This window comes from Acinonyx jubatus, chromosome E3 (genome assembly GCF_027475565.1).
Source record: "Acinonyx jubatus isolate Ajub_Pintada_27869175 chromosome E3, VMU_Ajub_asm_v1.0, whole genome shotgun sequence".
NCBI classification, from domain to species: Eukaryota; Metazoa; Chordata; class Mammalia; order Carnivora; family Felidae; genus Acinonyx; species Acinonyx jubatus.
The window spans coordinates 31,488,236-31,509,982 of record NC_069398.1 but is presented as its reverse complement, the minus strand read 5'-3'; the positions used below and the strand labels follow the sequence as shown (position 1 = coordinate 31,509,982).

Genomic DNA, 21,747 nt, shown 5'->3' with positions numbered 1-21,747 from the left:
GGGGGCGGGGCGCGGGGCCGGCCGGCCGCCATCTTCGTGCCGCCTGATGATTGGCCTAAGTCTAGCCTTCTTCTGTGATATCCTTAACTTAGGAGAGGAGGAGGTTCCTCCTGAAAATTCGGAACCTGAAACTCTAAAGAAGGAAATACCACACTACCATTTTTCAAAGAAAACTCCTGTTCATTAGGTCAAAAATATGTTGAAATTTGTTCGCTCACGTATGCATTTTGTTTCCAGCATGCTGAGCGTTTACTATGCCCTATGCTTTGTACGAGTTCTGGAGATAATGTTCTGTAGGCCGACCATTAAGGTGCCAATATTTGGGATATTTGCTTTCAGTTCTCCCTTCCTTCCTTCCTTTTGCAGGCTCCATGTCCACCGTGGGGCTTGAACTCATGACCCTGAGATCAAGAGTCGCCTGCTCTACCAACTGAGCCAGGCAGGAGTCCCTCTTAGTTACTTATGTATGCAACAGCATGTTGTATGTATGTATGTATGTATGTATGCATGCACGTATGTAATCTACACCTAAGGTGGAGCTCGAACTCAAAATTCCATGATCAAGAGTTGTAAGCTCCTCCAGCTGAGAGAGCCGGGCGCACCTGAAACAACATGTTTTATTTATTTAAAAAAAATTTTTTTTTTAACGTTTATTTATTTTTGAGACAGAGAGAGACAGCATGAATGGGGGAGGGTCAGAGAGAGGGAGACACAGAATCCGAAACAGGCTCCAGGCTCTGAGCTGTCAGCACAGAGCCCGACGCGGGGCTCATACCCACCGACTGCGAGATCATGACCTGAGCTGAAGTCGGCCGCTTAACCGACCAGCCACCCAGACGCTCCTGTAACATGTTTTAAACAGAATGTAGAAACACTGAACCGTTGGGACATTTGCAATGGCCCGTTGCTATTCAGTCCCATTCTGCACATGTCCCTTAACCAATTCATGTATTACTGGACAGTGGAATTGTCCTTATTTGAGAAATAGTGCTGAGCTGGGCATGTTTGTGCCAGAATCTTCACAGTTTGATTTCTTTAGACTACACGCCCCAAAATGGAGTTTTTAAAACTTCCATACCTGTTGTTGCATTGCCCTCCTGCAAAGTGGTAGCTGGTTCACCACCCATCAGCTCTGTTTGAGAACAGACCCTCCAGGGGAGTTGATTTCCAATGACATTTTTACCTGGAGATCTTCTTTTTCTAGAATTCACTCTGTTGAAGTAACAATGTTCTGAAATCAGACCTTCTCTACATGGGTTTTTTCTTTTCTTTTTTTTAAAGCATCTTTGTCTTGCAGTTATTTCAAAACAACATGGTCCTGGGCCAAAGGACAGCTCCTTTTCGCTGTTCCTAAAGCTCTCCCTTAAAGAGGAGTCAAAATTTTAAGGGTACTAGAGCAACAGTGTCCCCTTTGCTGGTAAAAATATCTAGGGAATCTTTAAAAAAAAATTTTTTTTTAATGTTTGTTTTTGACAGAGAGAGCGTGAGCAGGGGAGGGGCAGGGAGAGAGGGAGACACAGACTCCGAAGCAGCCTCCAGGCTCTGAGCTGTCAGCACAGAGCCTGACACAGGGCTGGAGCTCACAGACTGCAAGATCATGACCTGAACTGAAGTTGGTTGCTCAGCCGACTGAACCACCCAGGTGCCCCCAAAATATCCAGGGAATCTATGACCAACATAAACTACGCAGTCTAAATACAGGAGCAAATAAAAGGGTGGGGCCTCAGGTCAATAATTTACTTCAATTGAACAAATAGTGGAGGGCTGCACTTGCCTAATGGACTGATAGTAAATGAAACAGATAGAGACATAGTTGCCAGGATACCGGGCCCACTGTTCTCCCTGTTAAGTGGGGTATAAACATAGTGCTGACATCAGGGACCAAAAACTGTATTCACACTAATAAAAAGGGCTTTCATCAAAAAGATAAGAGTGGAAAGGAGGCACTGGGTAGGATTTCTGGTGGGTCTTGATGGAATAAGAAGAATTTTCCATAGTGAGAACAAAGGCCTGGGCATTAGAAGCCATCCTCACATGTGACTCCAAGGGAGCCATGCCTTTGAGCTGCTCTGGGTCTGGAATCCAGAGAGGTCATCAAAGGCTGCCTTGAGGACGGACTTGATTCTGATACATGTGTTTTTGAGCCAACAGGCAACACAGCCCACATTCAGATCATGATTTCTCTAGATTGGTAAAGTGAGAGTCCACTGCCCAAGAGGTTTGACTGTGTCTATACAATAACAAAATCAGCGTACAACTCACATACGAAAATACACTGATTCAAAACTGAGTTTATTTAAAAGTTTAAGGGGCGCCTGGGTGGCTTAGTCGGTTAAGCGTCTGACTTCAGCTCAGATCATGATCTCACAGTTGATGAGTTCAAGCCCTGCATCAGGCTCTCTTCTGTCTGTTGGCTCAGAGCTGCTTTGGATCCTCTGTCCCTGTCTCTCTCTGCCCCTCCTCTGCTTATTCTCTCTCTCTCTCTCTCTCTCTCTCAATAAATAAATAAATAAATAAATAAATAAATAAAACTGAATTTAATAAACTTTAAAAAAAATAATAAAACTTAATTTAAAACTTCTCCACGTTTGACCTTGAGTAATGTTCTCCATGGCAACAAATGGGCCAAAAAAAATTAAAATTGAAACTAGTGACACCTGGGTGGCTCAATCAGTTGAACGTCTGACTTTGGCTCAGGGCATGATCTTCCAGTTTGTGAGTTGGAGCCCTACATCAGGCTCTCTGTTGTCAGTGCAGAGCCTGCTTCAGATTCTCTGTCTCCCTCTCTCTCTGCCCCTCCCCCGTTCCCCCTTTTTTTCTCAAAAATAAATAAACATTTTAAAGAGTTAAAAAAAAAAGATGCTGGAAGGGGAGGCTGGTAGAGGGAACCCCAGCACTGAATGGCAATTACAGGAAAAATTGTCAATTAGAGACACCTAACAGAAGAGTCTCAACAGAAAAGAACCACTCATTACAGGGCCCAATGGGGAGACACATACATTGCATCTCCTATAAGAAGTCAATCACCCCTGCCACTCAGCCAATGGGAAATCGTCATCACTGGCAACTCTTGCTTCTCTCCAGTGGGCTTTTATTCAAAACAACCTCTCCCTGGAGAACCTGGGTGGCTCAGTTGGTTGAGCATCGACTTTAGCTCAGGTCACGATCTCACGGTTCCTGAGTTCCAGGCTCACTGTTGTCAGCCCAGAGCCTGCTTTGGATACTCGATCCTCTGTACCCTTCCTTCTCTTTGCCTCACCCCCAAGTGCAGGTGTGTGCTCTCTCTCTCTCTCTCAAAAACAAAACAAAACAAAAACCTCCCAACTTCCTCCTTCACCATAAAATAATGTTCCTCTCCTTTGTTTATCTGACTGTCCTGTGGTTTTGCTGTAGCCTCCTTGTCCTCAATTGCAATTCTCTGCTATTCCCAAATAAACTCATTTTTACAGGTAAAATGGCAGTTTTATTGTGTGTGTGTTTTAAAGATATGGTTTTTAGGGGCACCTGGGTGGTTCAGTCGGTTGGGCGACTGACTTGGGCTCAGGTCACGATCTCTCAGTTAGTGGGTTGGAGCCCTGGATCAAACCCTGTGCTGACAGCTCAGAGCCTGGAGCCTGCTTCAGATTTTATGTCTCCCTCTATCTCTCTGCCTGTCCCCTGCTCATGCTCTGTCTCTCTCAAAAGTAAATGTTTAAAAAAAATTTTTTTAAAGATTTTGTTTTTAAGTAACTTCTACACCCACCATGGGGCTTAAACTCACAAGCCTGAGCTCATGAGTCACATGCTCCACTGACTGAGCCAGCCAGGTGCCCCCCTGGCAGTTTTATGTTTAAGGTTAACACAATCATATCTCCTACTGAGGTCCTTCATTCAAGGTCAATCAGTTATCCTGTTCCAGTTACTGTCAAGGTGTTGGAAGTGTGAAATGAGCAAAACAGATTCCTGGCATCAGGAAACCTACATCCTAGTAGGAGAGATGCTTAGTAAGCAAGTGAACATATAGTATTCATTTCCAGATTAACATGATGGGTTAATACAAGTATCTAATTTAATTTCTACCCAAAACCCCACTAGAACTTCAGAAAAGGGATTTAAAAAAAAGACATAATCTTAGAACAGATTGGGATGAGGAGACAGACTGCTTGTAATTGATTTAGTCTCCTAGACTAGCAGTGGGAAAAGCTAAGGGACACCAGATCAACACCAGAGGATCACCAAAGAGCTGGGAACTGACAGCAGCAGGCACCTACAGAACTGGGGTAGAGGGAGAGCAGGGCACGGAAATGGCACAAAAGCTGATAAGCAGCAACAGGCCGTCTACATCCCTTCCCATCTTCCACTGGGCAAGGTGGCTGCCCTCTTCCTCCCCTACAAAAGACTGGAGGTTCCCCTCCAGAGAGCGTAAACTGAGAGTATTTGGATTGGGGGGTGGTTTGGGGCGGGGTGGGGGGGATAGGCAGGGAGTCCAGGCACAGTGCCTGGGAAAACAAAACAAAAACAAAGGGATCTAGTAGCCTAGGCTGAATCTTTTTTATTTTTTTTAAGGTTTTTTTTTGTTAATGTTTATTTATTTTTGACAGAGAGACAGAGTACAAGCAGGGGAGGGGCAGAGAGAGAGGGAGACACAGAATGTGAAGCAGGCTCCAGGCTCTGAGCTCTCAGCACAGAGCCCGACATGGGGCTCAAACCCACCAGCTGCAAGATCGTGACCTGAGCCGAAGTCGGATGCTCAACCGACTAAGCCATCCAGGCGCCCCGGAAGTGGTATTTAAAAAAAAAAAAAAAAGAAGCATTCAGATAATTAACCCCCCCCAAAAAAAAACTAGCAGGAAAAACAACAGAAAGATGAGAAAATCTCTCAGAGGACCCAGAAGACATGGAAAGATAGAAAATAGGAAATGGTGAGAACATTAGGGAACTAGCTGATGAAGTCCAACTGTCATCCTAATAATATCCTGTAATAGAAAACAAAGAACAAAGAAAAAGCAAAGGAGGAAAATATCCACGAAAATATTCAGGGAAATTTCCCAGACTTGAGTTCAGAGACAGAAAATGCCAGCCCCGTGAATAAAAAAATAGACCCGCCCTTGAGTTCATCATTGTGAAAACTTGAGAACAATGGGAACAGATAAGATTCTACAAGTTTCCAAAGAGAAAACACAAGGAAACAGGAAATAGAATGGCTTCAGATTTCCCAACAGTTGCCCTGATGGAGCAGTATGCCTTCCAGATGCTGAAGAAAGATGATTTTTTTTACTGAGAATTCTATTCACGGCCAAACTATCGATCAAGTGGGTGGGTGAAATGAGAACATTTTCAGACAAGTCAGTTCTTAAAAAAGTTTTATCTCCCACACACCATATCCCAGGAAGCTTCTGGAACATGTGTTCCTCCACGAGGAGGAAATAAACCAAAAGAAGCTGGAGCGCAGAAGCCAGAGATGCAACACAGCAGAGGGGAGAAGGGCCCCCACCCCCACACTGGGGATGGTGACTGTTTTATGACCAGCCCACTTGGGAGCGGGGAAATTTTGTGGCCATAAACCACATGCTGTCTGTATTCCTGGCCACTTCCTCCTACTTCCCCCAGCGTGGACAGCCAGGGATAGTGAAAGACAAACCAGCACTGTTGTGGACCAGCTGGGCTCTGGTGACAGAACGAGGATGTGACAACACTGAAAAAGTAACGAGGAGACAATAGAGAAGTAGTTCTTGATGTGAATGGTCACACTACCCCTGTACTTCTCTTTTTCTCTTTGCTTCCCCCCTACATTTTATTATACAAATTTTGACACAGAAAAGTTGAAAGGAATGTACAGTGAACGTCCACATATCCATCTAAATTCTCCAATTAGCATTTTCCTATTTATGCTTTATCACATATCTATTTATCCGTTTAACAATTCATCAAGAGGCGCCTGGGTGGCTCAGTTGGTTAAGTGTTCTACTCTTGACTTCAGCTCAGCTCATGTTGTCACAGTTGGCAAGTTCGAGCCCAGCATTGTGCTCTGCACTGACAGTGCGGGGCCTGCTTGGGATTCTCTCTGTCTTCCTCTCTCTCTCTGCCCCCCACCCTACTTTCTCTCTATCTCTCAAAAAAAAATGGATAAACTTTAAAACAATCAATTCATCAATTTTTGGCCGCATTTCAAAAGAAGTTAGAGAAATCAATACTTTTCACCTTTAAACACTTTAGCACACATGTAATTATCTTTTTTTAAGGTAAAACTATATACAATAAAATGCACAAACCTTAGGTTTACCATTCACTGACTTTTGACAAATCTACGCAGCTGTAATGCAAAACTCCATCAAGACCTAAAACCTTGCGGCAGCTGGGTGGCTGAGTTGGTTAAGCATCCCACTTCACTCAGGTCATGATCTCACAGTTCGTAAGTTCGAGCCCCGCATCAGGCTCATTGCTGTCAGTGTGGAGCCTGCTTCAGCTCCTCCGTCCCCCTCACTCTCTCCGAAGAACATTTAAAATAAAGCTGAGAAGAACATTCTTGTACAGATCTTTTTAGACATGCATTTTCACTTATTTGAGTGTAAGTACCCAAAAGTGGAATTGCCAGGTCAATAGAGTAGATGTGTTTCATTTTATTAGAAACTGAGACTTTATTCCAAACTCATGGTTCCATTTCACATTCCCATCACGCTGTATCCCCATGAACACATAGTGTTATCAGTCTTTACATCTAATCAGTCTTTTATTTATTTTTTTAACCTTTATTTATTTTTGAGAGAGAGAGAGAGAGAGAGAGAGCGCAAGCGGGGGAGGGGCAGAGAGAGAGGGAGACACAGAATCCGAAGCAGGCTCCAGGCTCTGAGCTGTCAGCACAGGGCCCAACACACAGGGCTCAAACTCACAAACTGTGAGATTATGAGTTGAAGTCAGAAGCTTAACGGACCGAGCCACCCACGCACCCCTATCTAATCAGTCTTTTAGAGGTTAGTCATTCTGGTGGATTTCTAGTGATCTCTCTAATTTGCACTTCCCCGGTAGCTGTTGGTATAGCCCACTTTTATGTGTGGGCTTTCCACCAGGCCCTCTTTGAACTAACAATGTGCAAGAGTCTTCTAATAGCCCTGGGCTACACTGCAGACAAAAACACAGATCCTTCCAAATAATAAAAAGTATTATATATACATGCTTATCGATGCATTGACATTCTCTGCAAGAGGACACAGCAACTGGGAACAGTGCTGACTTTGGGGAGGGGCCTGGGTACCTGGGAAAGGAGTATGAGGGACATGTTCTGTTCCCCTGCTCAGTAGGGAAGGAAAAAATTCTCCCTCTACCCCTCAGGGTCTTCCAGCTGACTCAGAATTAAATTTACATTGGGGCACCTGGGTGGCTCAGTCGGTTAAGCGGCCGACTTCGGCTCAGGTCATGATCTCGCACTCCGTGAGTTCGAGCCCCGTGTCGGGCTCTGTGCTGACAGCTCAGAGCTTGGAGCCTGTTTCGGATTCTGTGTCTCCCTCTCTCTGACCCTCCCCTGTTCATGCTCTGTCTCTCCCTGTCTCAAAAATAAATAAAAAACGTTTAAAAAAATTAAAAAAAAAAGAATTAAATTGTTAATGAATTAATAATTATAATTAATAATTCCCTAGTAAGTAGGGAATTCTAAGCTAAGGTAGTAGATAGAAAAAAACTAACAAGGGTTGTTTCTACAGCTCTGTCTGGTTTAAAACCCATATCTCTTGGAGAGCCTGGCTCAGTGATTAAGCATTCCACACTTGATCTCAGGGCAGGTCTTGATCTCAGGGTCCTGAGTTCAAGCCCTGTGTTGGGCTCCATGCTGGGTGTAGTGCCTACTTAAAAAAAAAAAAAAAAAAAAAAAAACTAAAATAAAGATAAATTCCATATCTCTGCTAATAAGGGTGTCTTTTATTTATTTTAGAGAGAAAGAGAGAGTGGGGAGGGGCAGAGAGAAGGGGGGAAGACAGAGAATCTGAAGCAGGCTCTGTGCTGTCAGTGCAAAGTCCAACATGGGGCTTGAACCCACAAACCGTGAGATCATGACCTGAGCCAAAGGCCGGACACTCAACCGACTGAGTCACCCAGGCGCTCCAACAGACAACTTGTCTTAATCATGTTAGCCTCGCTGCCGTCTTATGCCGAAAGTGTGGCAGGGGAAGGAACTCTAGCGTAGGAGCCCAGGAATGCCCCTGCTTTGTCACCAATGGACTATGGATTTGCTAAGTCACCAAACTTCTCTGCTCATCTGCACAATGACATGAAGCTTGTGCTCTCAGTTTTGTGTTCCACAAGTCCAGCAAAGACTGTAAACACGAGGAGAAATAAGCTGTACCAACGCATTACTATGTTATTGGAATTTTTTGTAAATATAGACATGCATGCATATTGTTAAAATGAAAATTGGTACAGCCCAGCTTATACTAAAGATCATGGTCCCCAGCCCAGCCTCTCCTTGGGTCTCCTCAGTCCCAAGTCGGCCCCCAAGGGGCCACCCCTTTCTTTAAAAAAAATTGTAGGGGCGCCTGGGTGGTTCCATTGGTTAAGTGTTCGACTCTTGATTTCAGCTCACATCATGATCTCATGGTTGTGAGATGTAGCCCCACGTCAGGTCCTCGCTGAGAATGGAGCCTGCTTCAGATTCTCTCCCTCTTTCTCTGCCTCTCTCCTGCTCTCTCTCTCTCTCTCTCTCTCTCTCAAAATAAATAAGTAAACATTTTTTTAAAAAATTTGTGAAATCGGGGTACCTGTCTGGTTCAGTTGGTAGAGCATGCAACTCTTGATTTCAGGGTTGTAAGTTCAAACCCCACATTGATTACTTAAAAAGCTTTGCCCCAAAATTGTGAAATACAACAAATTAAAGAAGAAGGCATAGGAGCACCTGGGTGGGTCAGTCGTTAAGCATCCGACTGAGGCTCAGGTCATGATCTCACGGTTTGTGAGTTTGAGCCCTGTGTCCGACTCTGTGCTGACAGCTCGGAGCCTGGTGCCTGCTTCGGATTCTGTGTCTCCCTCTCTCTTTGCCCCTCCCCCACTCGTGCTCTGTCTCTCTGCCTGTCAAAAATAAATAAACATAAAAAAACAAAACAAGAAGGCATGAAACTAAATGTACAGTTAGGGGCAACCATGTTTAATTCTATTTGTCTTCTTGCAGTGATTTCCTCCGAATCTCCAAAGAACAAACTGATACCACTATTTCTCGCTTGATCAACTGTCAACATTACATTTCTGCTGTGATAAATGCAGATTTGGCTCACTGATGCTACCATTCCCCCCTTAATGTATATTTCGCTATTTTAGTTCTTTTCGTGGGTACTGTTGAAACTTTCAAGAAGATACTGTCCCTCTCTTCTTTGCTCTTCTTGCTGTCTCTGGATCCTCCCAGGTAAAATGAGGAAGCTCCAGAGACTCACCTGGACCAGGAAGGCCTGGGCAGTTCGAGAGTGACCACGCAGCCTATGGCAACAGGCTTGTGCCTCTGACCCAAGGGCACGTACTCATACTTATTGTAGATTCATCCATTTTGTCCTTGAAGTCAGGACAGGTAGAGGCCTGAAGGGCACAGTCCTGTCCAGAATTTGCATGGGAAAGATGTTAAAATTAATGTGAGATTGAGCCCTGCATCAGGCTCTGCGCTGTCAGCCTTAGGATTCTCTCTCTCCTCTCTCTCTGCCCCTCCTGCACTTTCTCTCTGTTTCTCAAAATCAATAAATAAACATTTTTTAAAAACTATCTCACACCCCTTCAGACTCCAAGCTGGTCGCTGCTTGCTCCTGTGTTTGCTAAGATTCCTAGGTGTGATGTGTCACCCCAGCTTATCTCCCTAGAAATGGCCGACAAAAATATAACACAAATTACATAAGAATGTTCTAGTGGCCACGTTAAAAAGAGCAAAAGGAGGCCTTTCTGTTTATGCCACCTTGGAGCCTGTGAAGGCCTGCTGGAACAGGACTCCTGAAAAGACAACTATGTCTGGAAGGCTGTGGTCCAAGGCCATTTTTGCCAGCTATGAGCGGGGTTTCCAGAACCAGAGGGAGCACGCAGCTCTTCTTAAAACTGAAGGTGTTTAGGCTCTAGCGGGGAGGGGAGGGCAAAAGCACTAATTTTTTTAGTTTGATTTTTTTTAAGTAGGCTCCCTGACCAACATGGGGCTCTAACTCATAACTCTGAGACTAAGAGTTGCACACTCCACTGAGTCAGCCATGTGCCCTGCAACTTTTTTCCTTTTTTATTTATTTATTTATTTATTTTTATTACTATTATTTTTTTATTTTATTTTTGAGACAGAGAGAGACAGAGCATGAACGGGGGAGGGTCAGAGAGAGGGAGACACAGAATCCGAAACAGGCTCCAGGCTCTGAGCTGTCAGCACACAGCCCGACGTGGGGCTCGAACTCACGGACCACGAGATCATGCCCTGAGCCGAAGTCGGACGCTCAACCGACTGAGCCACCCAGGCGCCCCTTTTTTTCCTTTTTTAAAAAATATTTTTTTAATTTTTTTTTTTTTTTTTTTTTGAGACAGAGAGACAGAGCATGAGCAGGGGAGGGGCAGAGAGAGGGGGAGACAGAATCTGAAGCAGGCTCCAGGCTCTGAGCTGTCAGCACAGAGCCCAACATGGGGCTCGAACTCAGAAACCAATGATTGATCTCTGGAACTGTGAGATCATGACCTCAGCTGAAGTCAGACGCTTAACTGACTGAGCCACCCAGGCGCCCCACACTGGAACTAATTTTTAAGCCACTTTATGGAGGTGCGATTGACAGACGAAAGCTGTACATATTTAATGTACACAACTTGATGAGTTTGGAATAATGCAATTAATTTTAATCACATGCTTTATTTGACTCAGGACTAAAATATTATTTCAATATGTAATCAATATTAAAATTGTGGCGATTTAAAAATTTTTAAGTTTATTTTGAGAGAGACAGAGAGAGTGAGTGGGGGAGGGGCAGAGAGAGAGGGAGAGAGAAGATTCCAAGCAGGCTCCTCCGCATTGTCAGTGCAGAGCCCAATGTGGGACTTGAACTCATAAACAGTGAGATCATGACTTAAGCTGAAATCAAGAGTCGGATGCTTAACCGACTGAACCAACCAGGTGCCCCCAAAATTGTGAAGATATTTGACAGTCTTTTTTTGGTACTAGTTTTTGAAATCTGGTGTATTTTACACTTGTATCATATTTAGATTCAGATGCTTTAGTGTTCATTAGAAATATTTGATCTGTATTTAGATTTTGTAAAATTTACTGTTCAAAAGGTAGAATCCCGATACTCAGGTTAAAGTAGACATACTTAAAACTTTTCCAATAACTGAATCAGTTTTTAAATTTATTTACTAGTTTTTAATTTTTTTAAGGAACCTCTACCTGCCATATGGGGCTCGAACTCACGACCCTGAGATCAAGAGTAGTACGCTCTACCGACTGAGCCAACCAAGTGCCCCAGTTTTCCCATTTAAATTGAAGTAAATTTCAGGGGTGCCTGGGTGGCTCAGTCAGTTAAGTGTTCGACTTTGGGTCATGATCTCACAGTTCGTGAGTTCAAGTCCCACGTCGGGCTCTGTGCTAACAGCCCGGAGCCTGGAGCCCGGAGCCTGGAGCCCGGAGCCTGGAGCCTGGAGCCTGCTTCTGATTCTGTGTCTCCTCTCTCTACCTCTTGCCTGCTCACACTGTCTGTATCTCAAAAATAAACATTTAAAAAAAAAATCTTTAAATTGAAGTAAATTTCAAAAGCTGAAAAGTCACGTGTCTACTGCATAGGACAACTCAGGTTTAATGGATGATGATGCTACTGCTACGGAGGCCCCTGCTTGGGAGAAACTATCACAAATGTCTAAAGGTCCTTCTGTTTGGCGTTTTTCACGAGGATGTTATTGATCATCTTTCCCACTACATCACCTTTATGAGGACCACCTTTCAGTTCTTCGTACAGTTGAAAGCTTTTCTTAAGGGGCACCTGGGTGGCTCAGTCGGTCAAGCGTCCAACTCTTGGTTTCTGCTCAGGTCACGATTTCACGGTTCATGGGTTTGAGCACCGCATTAGGCTCTGCGCTCGCTGACAACATGGAGCCTGTCTAGGATTCTCTCTCTCCCTCTCTCTGCCCCTCCTCCACTCTGTCTCCCAAAATAAATAAACTTAAAAAAAATAATTAAAAAAAAAAAAAGTCACATGCCACACTGACTGAGCCAGCCAGGGGCCCCTGTGTTTGTTATTAAATATATAATTTCAGATACACTGATAAATGGTACAAATAAAAATGCAGTAATACTTACTGTATTAGTTGGCATTTTTTCAGAGAAACAGAACCAGCAGGAGAAATATGTATGTTTCTCTTGTTGAGAGAGAAAGAGAAAGACAGAAAGGGAGGAAAGGTGGGAGGGAGATTTATTATGAGCAATTGGCCTATGTGATTGTGGAGGCTGACAATGACCTACCATCTGCTACAAGCTGGGGACCTGGGAGAGCCGTAGTTCTAGGCCAAGGCTAAAGGCCTGAGGACCAAGAGAGTTGATGGTGTAAGTTCCAATCTGAAAGCAGAAGACCAATTTCCCAGTTTAAAAACAGGAAATTCTGCCTAACCCCACCTCTTGTTCTATTTAAGCCTTCCACATTGAGGAGGGCCATCTGCCCTACTCAATCTACTGCTTCAAATGTTAATCTCATCCGGAAACACCTTCACAGACACACCCAGGATAATGTTTAACCAGCTATCTGGGCACTCTATGGCCTGGTCAAGTTCACACATAAAATTAACCATCACACTTATTATTATGGGTATTGAGGAGGATGCGTTATGGTCATAATTAACAATAATAATGAATAATTAATAACAGGAACAAAACCCAACTAACTACCAAGCACTGTATATGCCTTTCTTGTATTATTTTTATGTTTTTCTTGTATTATATTTAATTCTCAAAACAACTCTAAGGGTAAGATAGTACTAATATACCCATTTTGCAAATGAGGAAATTAAGGCATATTGACATTTATTAACTTGCTCAAGATCAGGTTTCTGGGAAATGGTATTTTGAAACTTTTTTTTTAAGATTCTATTTTTAAATAATCTCTACTCCCAATCTGGGGCTCAAACTCACAACCCCAAGGTCAAAAGTCACACACTCTACTGACTGAGCCAGCCACGCGCCCCACAAATGGCACTTCGAACTAATGTCAGGATCTGCTCTCTCAGTCACTACACTAAGCTACTTCATGTATTTATTCTTTGGTTACAAATTTTGAAGAGCTGGTCCCTGTCCTCAAGGATCTTCCCATATAATAAGGCCATGAGCCCTGCCACAGAAAGAAACCATTTTTCGTTTGGAAGATAGAAGTGAGGGCAAGGAGATGATGCAGACAAGACTGTAGGATGAAGATATGGATCTGAAAGGCCAAGTATTGGTTGGGTTTCCATATTTGTAGCACGTTGTATTTTCCAAGTTGACCACAAAAGATCTCCTATCCTCTATGCCCTCCTACACCGTGACACTGACACTCCTCCCGCTGAGAAATGAGATCTATGTTCCTTTCCGTCACAGCCTAAGGAGAAGTGGAAACAGGGGTCTGTCTGGGATGGCCAGCAAGCTTGCTCTTGGAACCCCATCATCATAGTGTAGGGAAGCTCAGGCCATGTGAAAAGGCCACATACAGGTGTTCCAACTGCCAGCCTCTTCTGAGGACCTAGCCACGGCCAGCACCAGATTCTTGAGCAAGTGCAATATGATAATAAATATACTTAGAGGCACCTGGGTGGCTCAGCTGGCTAAGCATTGGACTCTTGGTTTTGACTCAGGTCACGATCTCACAGTTTGTGAGTTCAAACCCTGCGTCAGGCTCTGCACTGACAAGTGTGGAGCCTGCTTGGGATTCTCCCTCTCCCTCTGTCCCTCCTGCACTTTCTCTCTCTCACACACGAAATAAATAAATAAACTTAAGAAATTATAAAAAATACATATATACTTGGTCTCTGTCCCCAGTTTTTGGTGTAGAGTTCTTAAAACTATTGGAATTCCCTGAGCAATAGCATTGCCCTTTGTTACCCATAAGGAGACCTTTTCAACCACATCTGAGTTTATGCTAATGAGGTGACTCATGGCTGGGCCTTTAGATAGCCTCAGGGTGGGGACTGAGGGCCAGAAACACCAATCATGTGATGAGAAGGTTGGCCCCTTCAGCACTGCCCCCAACCCCCCCTCCACCCCCCCCCCCCCCCCCCCCCCCCCCCCCCCCCGCTTCCCTCAACCCCCGGAGAAAGGACTGGAGATTTAGTTCAATCTTGTGGCCAGTAACTTAATTAATCGTGCCTGCGTAATGAGATCCCATAAGAAAACGCTGAAATAATGAGACTGGAGGAGCTTCAGGTCAGTGAACAGGTCAAAGTGCTGGGTGGTGTGCCTGGCTTCCATGAGGAGAAGGCAGGGAAACCCTGCCTCACTCAACTTGGACTTTGTCCTCATCAACTCTTTTTTTTTTTTTTTTTTTTAAGTAATCTGTACATCCAACATGGGGCTCAAACTCACAACCCTAAGATCAAGAGTTGCATGCTCAAAAAAAAAAAAAAAAAATTGCATGCTCTACAGAGCCAACCAGGCACCCCTACAACTCTTTAAAAAAGCTATATATATTTAACTATTAATAATTACCACAATCTATGCCATAAACATGTATCACCTCCAAAACTTACCTCCCGCCTCCTTTACTTGCTATTATCGTTATTTGTTATAAGAAAACATAAGACTTGAGCTCTTGGCAAATGTTTAATTATACAGTCAATATTGTTAATATAGAGGCTATGCTGTGCATAAATCTCTAGGATTACTCAACTTGTGCAACTGACATTTTGTACTCTAACACCTCCCCTTTTCCCCATCTCTTGGCAGCCACCATTCTGCTCTCTTAGGAGTTTGGCTATATTTTTTTAATTAATGTATTTATTTTAGAGAGAAAGAGAGAGAGAGAGAGAGAGCTCAAGTGGGTGAGGGGCAGAGATGAAGAGACAGAGTCCCAAGCAGGCTCTGTGCTGTCAGCACGGAGCCTGAAGCAGGGCTCCATCCCATGAACTGCAAGATCGTGACCTGAGCTGAAATCAAAAGTTGGACACTTAACTGACGGAGTCCCCCAGGCTCCCCGGTTTGGCTATTTTAGATTCCTCATCTATAGGGTATCACACAGCATTTGTCCTTCTGTGTCTGGCTTATTTCACTTAGCATAGTGTCCTCCAGGTTCACCCACGTTGTCACAAATGACAGGATTTCATTGTTTTCTTTTTTTAATGTTTATTTTTGAGAGCGAGAGAGAGAGAGAGAGAGAGAGAGAGTGCGAATGGGAGAGAGGCAGAAAGGGAGACACAGAATTGGAAGCAGGCTCCAGGCTCTGAGCTGTCAACACAGAGCCCAACGCGGGGCTTGAACCCATGAACCGCGAGCTCATGACCTGAGGTGAAGTTGGACGCTCAACCAACAGAGCCACCCAGGCGCCCCTTCCTTGGTATTCCATTGTATCCTGGTGGGCTCTTCATCTGGTTGTTCATTTGTACCCTTCATAGTAAACCAGTAACTGCAAGTTCATAGTGGCTTCCTGAGTTCTGTGAGTCATTTTTGTGAAGTATCAGACCTGAACAGGGGTCTGGGAACCCTTGAATTTATAGGCTGCTTGTCAGAATCATGAGTAGCTCCCAGGACTTGTGATTGGTGTCCAAAGAAGGGGTTGTGTTATGGGACTGAGACCTTGAAACCTGTGGAGTCTGATGCTAACTCCAGGAAGGTAGTGCCAGAACTAAGTTGATTGTTGGACACCCAGTTAGCATCAAGGAATTGTCATGTTGGAAAATGCAGGAAGCCTTTAAGAGGACAGCAGCTCTTGCTGCCATTTGACTGCAAACATGAGAGCCCCCAAATGAGACCTGTTTAGTGCAGCTGACTCCACCCCCACGGCAGTGAGAGAGGATAGTAAAATGATGGTTGTTGCTTTAAGGAACGAAGTTATGGGATGATATTTTATGGAACAAGTGACTAAGGGGCATCAGGGTGGGGATACCGGCACAACCAGAGGCGAAAAAATGGGAAGGCAAAGGAAAGATGAGAGGACATCATGGGCTGTGGTTCTTGGGGTGCAGGCAGCAGAAAGCTACTCTGGATTGAGAAAAAACAAAGATATGAATGGGAAGAACACTGGTGAGCTCATGGAATCTAGGGACAAGTTGAGTGACTGGGGCTCAGAAAAGACAGGACCCAGGGCCGCTCTGGGGACCTCAAGGATCTTCTTTCCAGGGCACTGACATCACAATATCAGACTCACCTGCCTGCAGATGCGGCTCTGATGGGGTTTTGGAGGGATGGGGGTCCAGAGCCGATGGCCAAGAAAGAATTCTTGAAGATGTCTTCGGTGCAAAACAGTGATTTTATTTTTATTTATTTATTTAATGTTTTCATTTATTTGAGACAGAGAGACAGACAGAGTACAAGCTGAGGGAGGAGCAGAAAGAGAGGGAGACACATAATCAGAAGCAGGCTGCAGGCTCTGAGCTGTCAGCACGGAGCTGGATGTGGGACTGGAACTGGTGAACCACGAGCTCATGACCTGGGACGCTCACCCAACTGAGCCACCCAGGCGCCCCCCAAAATGGTGATTTTATTAAAGCACAGGGACCGTGGGCAGAAAGAGCTGCACTGGGGTTGTGAAGAGTGACTGGTTGTGCACTATGGAGTTGGGGGACTGAAGAGGAAGTTTCTTCATGGGATTTCCATATGCTAAGGAACGCTCCCACGGAGTGAAAGAGTGAAGGAGAAAGTTGCTGGAGGCCTAGCTATTGTCAAGGTTAGGTTGTCTTTCCGTCTAGCAAATCGAGATCATTAATAGCAGGGAGTTTCTGGAGATTAGGCTATTGATAAGATTGCCCTTTTCTTGTAATTTACCAAGAGATTTGCAAACCAATGGAGACTCCTGTCCTGCAGGACTCTGATCGCTAGTCAGTTACCCATTTGCTTTCCCCTTTCCTTTGTTCTTGGGCAGCCAGGAGTACGGGAGGAATGTCAGACACAGACCACCTGGGGGGTGGTGATTTTTGGGGGTGTCGGTTTGCCTTATGGTCCCTCATCAGCTCCACTCAGGCTTCAGTTCCTGGCAAGCGGGCTGGTATTCTCATCAGTAAGGTTTGGTCACCTACCTGCCTGTTGGGGAAAAGGGAGCCCCTCCTGTGACTCACAGCCCACCGGAAGCACAAGGAATGGGTTAGAGGAAGTCCTCCTGAAAGAGGGAAGCTGTGGCTGGTCAGGGAAAATGAAAAGATACCATTGTATTCATTAGGATTAGTTTCAGTGAGAATGACAGAGACCTGAAGTGACAGCAGTTTAGACAAGATCAAGGTTTATGCCACTGGTATGTAAAAATCCAGGGGTGCCTGGGTGGCTTAGTCAGCTAAGCGTCCAACTTCGGCTCAGGTTATGATCTCTCGAGGTCCGCGAGTTCGAGCCCTGTGTTGGGCTTTGTGCTGACAGCTCAGATTCTGGGTCTCCCTCTCTTTCTGACCCTCCCCCACTCACGTTCTCAGTCTCTCTCAAAAATAAACATTAAAAAAAAATTTTGTTTTTAAATCCAGAGGTGAGTAATTCAGGCCGGTATGTTCCTCTTATCTATGAAGCCTGAAGGTCCAGCTCCTTCCTCACGTACCAAGGTGGAGCTCAAGCCAGCACACGAGTTCCAAGAAGATGGGGAAACAGGGAGACAAGGGTGGGGTGGAGTGTGAATGAAGGGTCTCTTCAGGGTGATCCCGGGAAACTCCCTCACTTCTTACACCCCATCTGCCAGAACTCAGTCACATGACCACACAAAGCCACTGTGCGGGCTGGGAGATACAGGCCTTGCTAAAAAAAAAAAAAAAATCTATTCCCCCTCAGGAAGAGAAGAATGGGTCCTACAGGACAATTGTCAGGTCCTGCCCCCATGCACCGTGTGCCATCTGGCTGTCCGGCACTCACACACATATATCTTTCCACACATGAAATATTTTTAGATGCTCTCACCCACCATAATGTAACCATCACAATCTCATACTCAACCAAGAACACCCTCACCCATCTTGGGGAGAGAAACACAGAATCCAGTCCAGGTATGGCGAAGGCCCCAATTCCAGGACCTCTGGGATGTGCCCTCTGCCTTCAGTCCTATCTCAAGTTCTGCAATCTGTGGGCCAAACGGAAGTACAACCACCACCAACTCATCTTATATAGAATAACAAGAAGCAGGAGGAGGAAAGAGATGTCACAGATTCTAAACAATGATACAGCAAGCGAGGAAACGCAGCCAGACACTATCCACAGCCTCCATTTCCACAAGGAACAAGCCTGTAGCTGACATCTTTCACTTCCCCTTTCACTACCCTTGCTGACATCCCCTTGCCTTTGGCCAGCATCAAAGTCAATCAGTCCATTAGAGTCTTTGTTCAAAGCTTCTGTTCCTGAAAAATCTTAGCCCTTGGTAATCCAGCCTGTGAAGGGATTCTGCCATGTTTTTAAACCTTTGTCCTTGATGTATGAGTTATCTCTTGCTAGGTAGCAAATCACTCCCAAACTTGGGGTGTCTGGGTGGCTCAGCTGGTGGGGTGTCCAACTGTTGGCTTTGGTTCAGGTCATGATCTCATGGTTCATGAGTTCGAGCCCTACATTGGGCTCTGTACTGCTGGTGCCAAACCTGCTCGGGATTCTCCCTCTCCCTCTGCCCCTCCCCTGCATTCTCTCTCTTTCTCTCTCTCTCTCTCTCTCTCTCTCTCTCAAAATAAATAAACTTGAAAAAAATCACTCTTAAGCTTAAAATACTTCAAACAATAGACAGCAAGCAGGGTCCTGTGGAATGATGATGGCCACTCCTACATTCATTATCCTGTGGAGCTGGGGGAGCCCCACAGACACACACTGTAAGTGGTACAGTGGGAGAGTATTCAATTAGCATGCAGGTAGAAACATCAATAGCCTATTCAATGTTGACTTCTTTGTCTTCAAGCAGTACTCATAAAAAAGGCATCACAGGGACACTTACCTTGGTCAAAACTAAAAATTTGAAATGAGACTATGGAGAACCACTATATTGATACCTAAAAAATAATTTGCAATTTGCGTTATGCTTAGCTTTTTGTTAAGCTGTATAAAACTTTAAGCATTCCACAGACACTAAATAAATTTTGCAGTTTATTTCATGAGAGTTAACATCAAGGAGAATAATCTGGATTTACCTAGATGTCCCATGACTTTTGAAAGTTTATTTATTTGAGAGAGAGAGAGAGAGCACAAGAATGCATGGGGGTGAGACAGAGAGAGGGAGACAATGAGAATCCCAAGCAGTCTCCATACTGTCAGCACGGAGCCCAATGCAGGGCTTAAACCCATGAACCCACCTGTGAGATCATGACCTGAGCCAAAATGAAAAGTCAGATGCTTAACTGACTGAGCCACCCAGCCGCCCTGTTCCATGATTTTTGAATGTCATGCTTTTGATTCTGACACATCCTTGGAGTGATCATTCACTTAAAAAATATTTATTGTCTGTCCGCTATTTGTCATGAACATTAGTTTTGTTAACTGATGCTGATAACAATGAAAGACACTTGAAAACTTTTGACACTTTGTAGTTTAACAGAAACGTTATATTTATTGTCTTTGGGTTTTATTTTTATTTTAACTCCTTAGTAAAGATACTTTCAAATATACAGAAAAATAGAGGAACGTGACAAACTCTTAGGCACCTATAGCCCAACACCGATCATAATAAATATGAGGCTAGTTTTATGTCACCCTTCTCCTCATTCTCCACACTGGCATACTTTTCTTCTTTTCTTTTCCTCCTCCTCCTCCTCCTTCTTCTTCTTTTTTTTTAGAGAGAGAGTGAGTGGGTTGAGGGGCAGAGGGAGAGAGAGACAGACAGACAGAGAGAGAGAGAGAGACAATCTTAAGCAGACTCCTTGCCCAGCATGGAGCCGGACAAGGGGCTAAATCCCATGATCCTGGGACCACGACCTGAGCCGAAATCAAGAGTTGGGCGCTCGACTGACTGAGCCACCCAGGTGCCCCTACACCGAAGTAGTTTAAAGCAAATTCCCTTCATCATAAGATTTTATTCATAATTACTTTAGGTTGAATCTCTAAGAGAAAGACTTAATAAAATAGCTATAAAGATATTAGCACACTAAACACAATAATTCTTTAATATCAGATATGCCTAACTCATGGCCAATTTTCTCGGATCATCTCAAAAATAATTTTTAAATATGGAAAATGTTAAATGTATGCAAAAGCAGACAGAGTAGCAGAGTACATGTCCATATATACAGCACCTGATTTAGCAATGATCAATTTTATGGGTCATTTTGGGTCATCCATACCCACTCTCATTATTTGGAATCAAGTTACATGACATTTGTGAATATTTTAGTATGTATTTTTAAAGTACAAACTTTTGGGGCACCTGGGTGTCTCAGTCAGTTAAGCAACTGACTCTTGGTTTCAGCTCAGGTCATGATCTCACAGTTCGTGGGATTGAGCCCCATGTTGGGCCCTGCACTGACAGTGCGGAGCCTGCTTGGGATTCTCCCTCTCCCTGTCTTTGCCCCTCCCCACTTGCTCTTTCTTTCAAAATAAACAAACCTTAAAAAATATAAATTTTTAATAAATTTAACCATAACTCCATTATTAACCTTAAAAAATAATTCCTTAACATTATCAAAATTTCCCAATGTCCCCTCTTAATTTTTTTTTTTACAGTTGACTTTTTGAAAATAAAATCCATATGTTGGATTTGTAGATAGAAGTCTCTCAAGTGTGTTTTCCGATTTCAAAGTTTCCCTTTAATTCTTTTTTAAGTATCTTTTTTGTAAATGTTACAATCTTGATTTTCCTGGCTGCATCATTGCAGACATTTAATATGTTCCTCTGGTAATTAGGTCTAGAGGCTTAATGGATTCAGATTCCATTCTTTTTTCCAATGTATTTCTTCAGGAGTCACATGTCTGGTGGTTTCTTTTTGTGATGTTAACACTCATCAATGGTTAGTTGTTAGGTTCATTAATTATTAAGGGCTATAAAATGGTGATACTCTGATTCTAACATTCCTGTTTTACTTATTAGCAGGGGCCCCTCAATAAAGAGAAATATACCCTTAAGTATTTACCCTGAAGTTCAGTTTATACAGAGGGAAGTAGGATAAATGCTCTACTCTTTCACTTTATTTACTAGTTCACAAAAAATGAATTTGTCTCCAAGCATTTTCCAAAGGTAACCAGTGAGATTGGTTTTGGTTTTGTTATTGTTATTAGGTACTGAATTGGGTTGAATAGTGTTCCAAAAAGATTCCTGTCCACCTGGAACCTCAGAATGAGAACTCGTTTGGAAATAGGGTCTTTGTACATGGAATTAGTTGAGATGAAGTATACAGTGGCCCCAAATCCAATGATTGGTGTCCTTACAAGAGGACACACAGATAGAGGCAGCCCAGTGAAGAAAGAGGCAGAGATTGGAGTGATGCAGCTTCAAGTTGAGGGGCGCCAAGGATTGCTACAAACGCCAGAAGCTGGAAAAGCAAGGAAGAATTCTTCCCAGGCACCTTCAGAGGGGGTGTGGTCAGGACAACAGTTTGATTTTGTTTTTTAACTATTACCATTTTTAGGGGGCACCTGGGTGGCTCAGTTGGCTAAGTGTCTGACTTGGTTTTGGCTCCAGTCCTGATCTCACAGTCTATGAATTCAAGCCCCACGTTGCCTGCCTGGGATCCTGTCTCG

At 44.0% G+C, this 21,747-nt stretch overlaps 1 long non-coding RNA gene across 2 annotated transcripts in view; it reads right to left on the bottom strand.

The window, feature by feature from the left end:
• Positions 1-710: 710 nt before the first annotated feature.
• LOC128313576 (uncharacterized) overlaps positions 711-21,747 on the bottom strand; it is a 28,498-nt gene continuing 7,461 nt past the window's right edge. Inside the window, exons 2-4 of one of the 2 annotated variants that reach the window (XR_008294476.1) lie at positions 17,149-17,228; positions 12,419-12,511; positions 4,836-6,466 (exon numbers count right to left, since the gene is read on the bottom strand). This is a non-coding gene — a long non-coding RNA (uncharacterized LOC128313576). Of the gene's footprint in view, positions 1,213-4,835; positions 6,467-12,418; positions 12,512-17,148; positions 17,229-21,747 lie in introns of those variants that run through there. The other variant, XR_008294475.1, reaches the window with a different exon arrangement.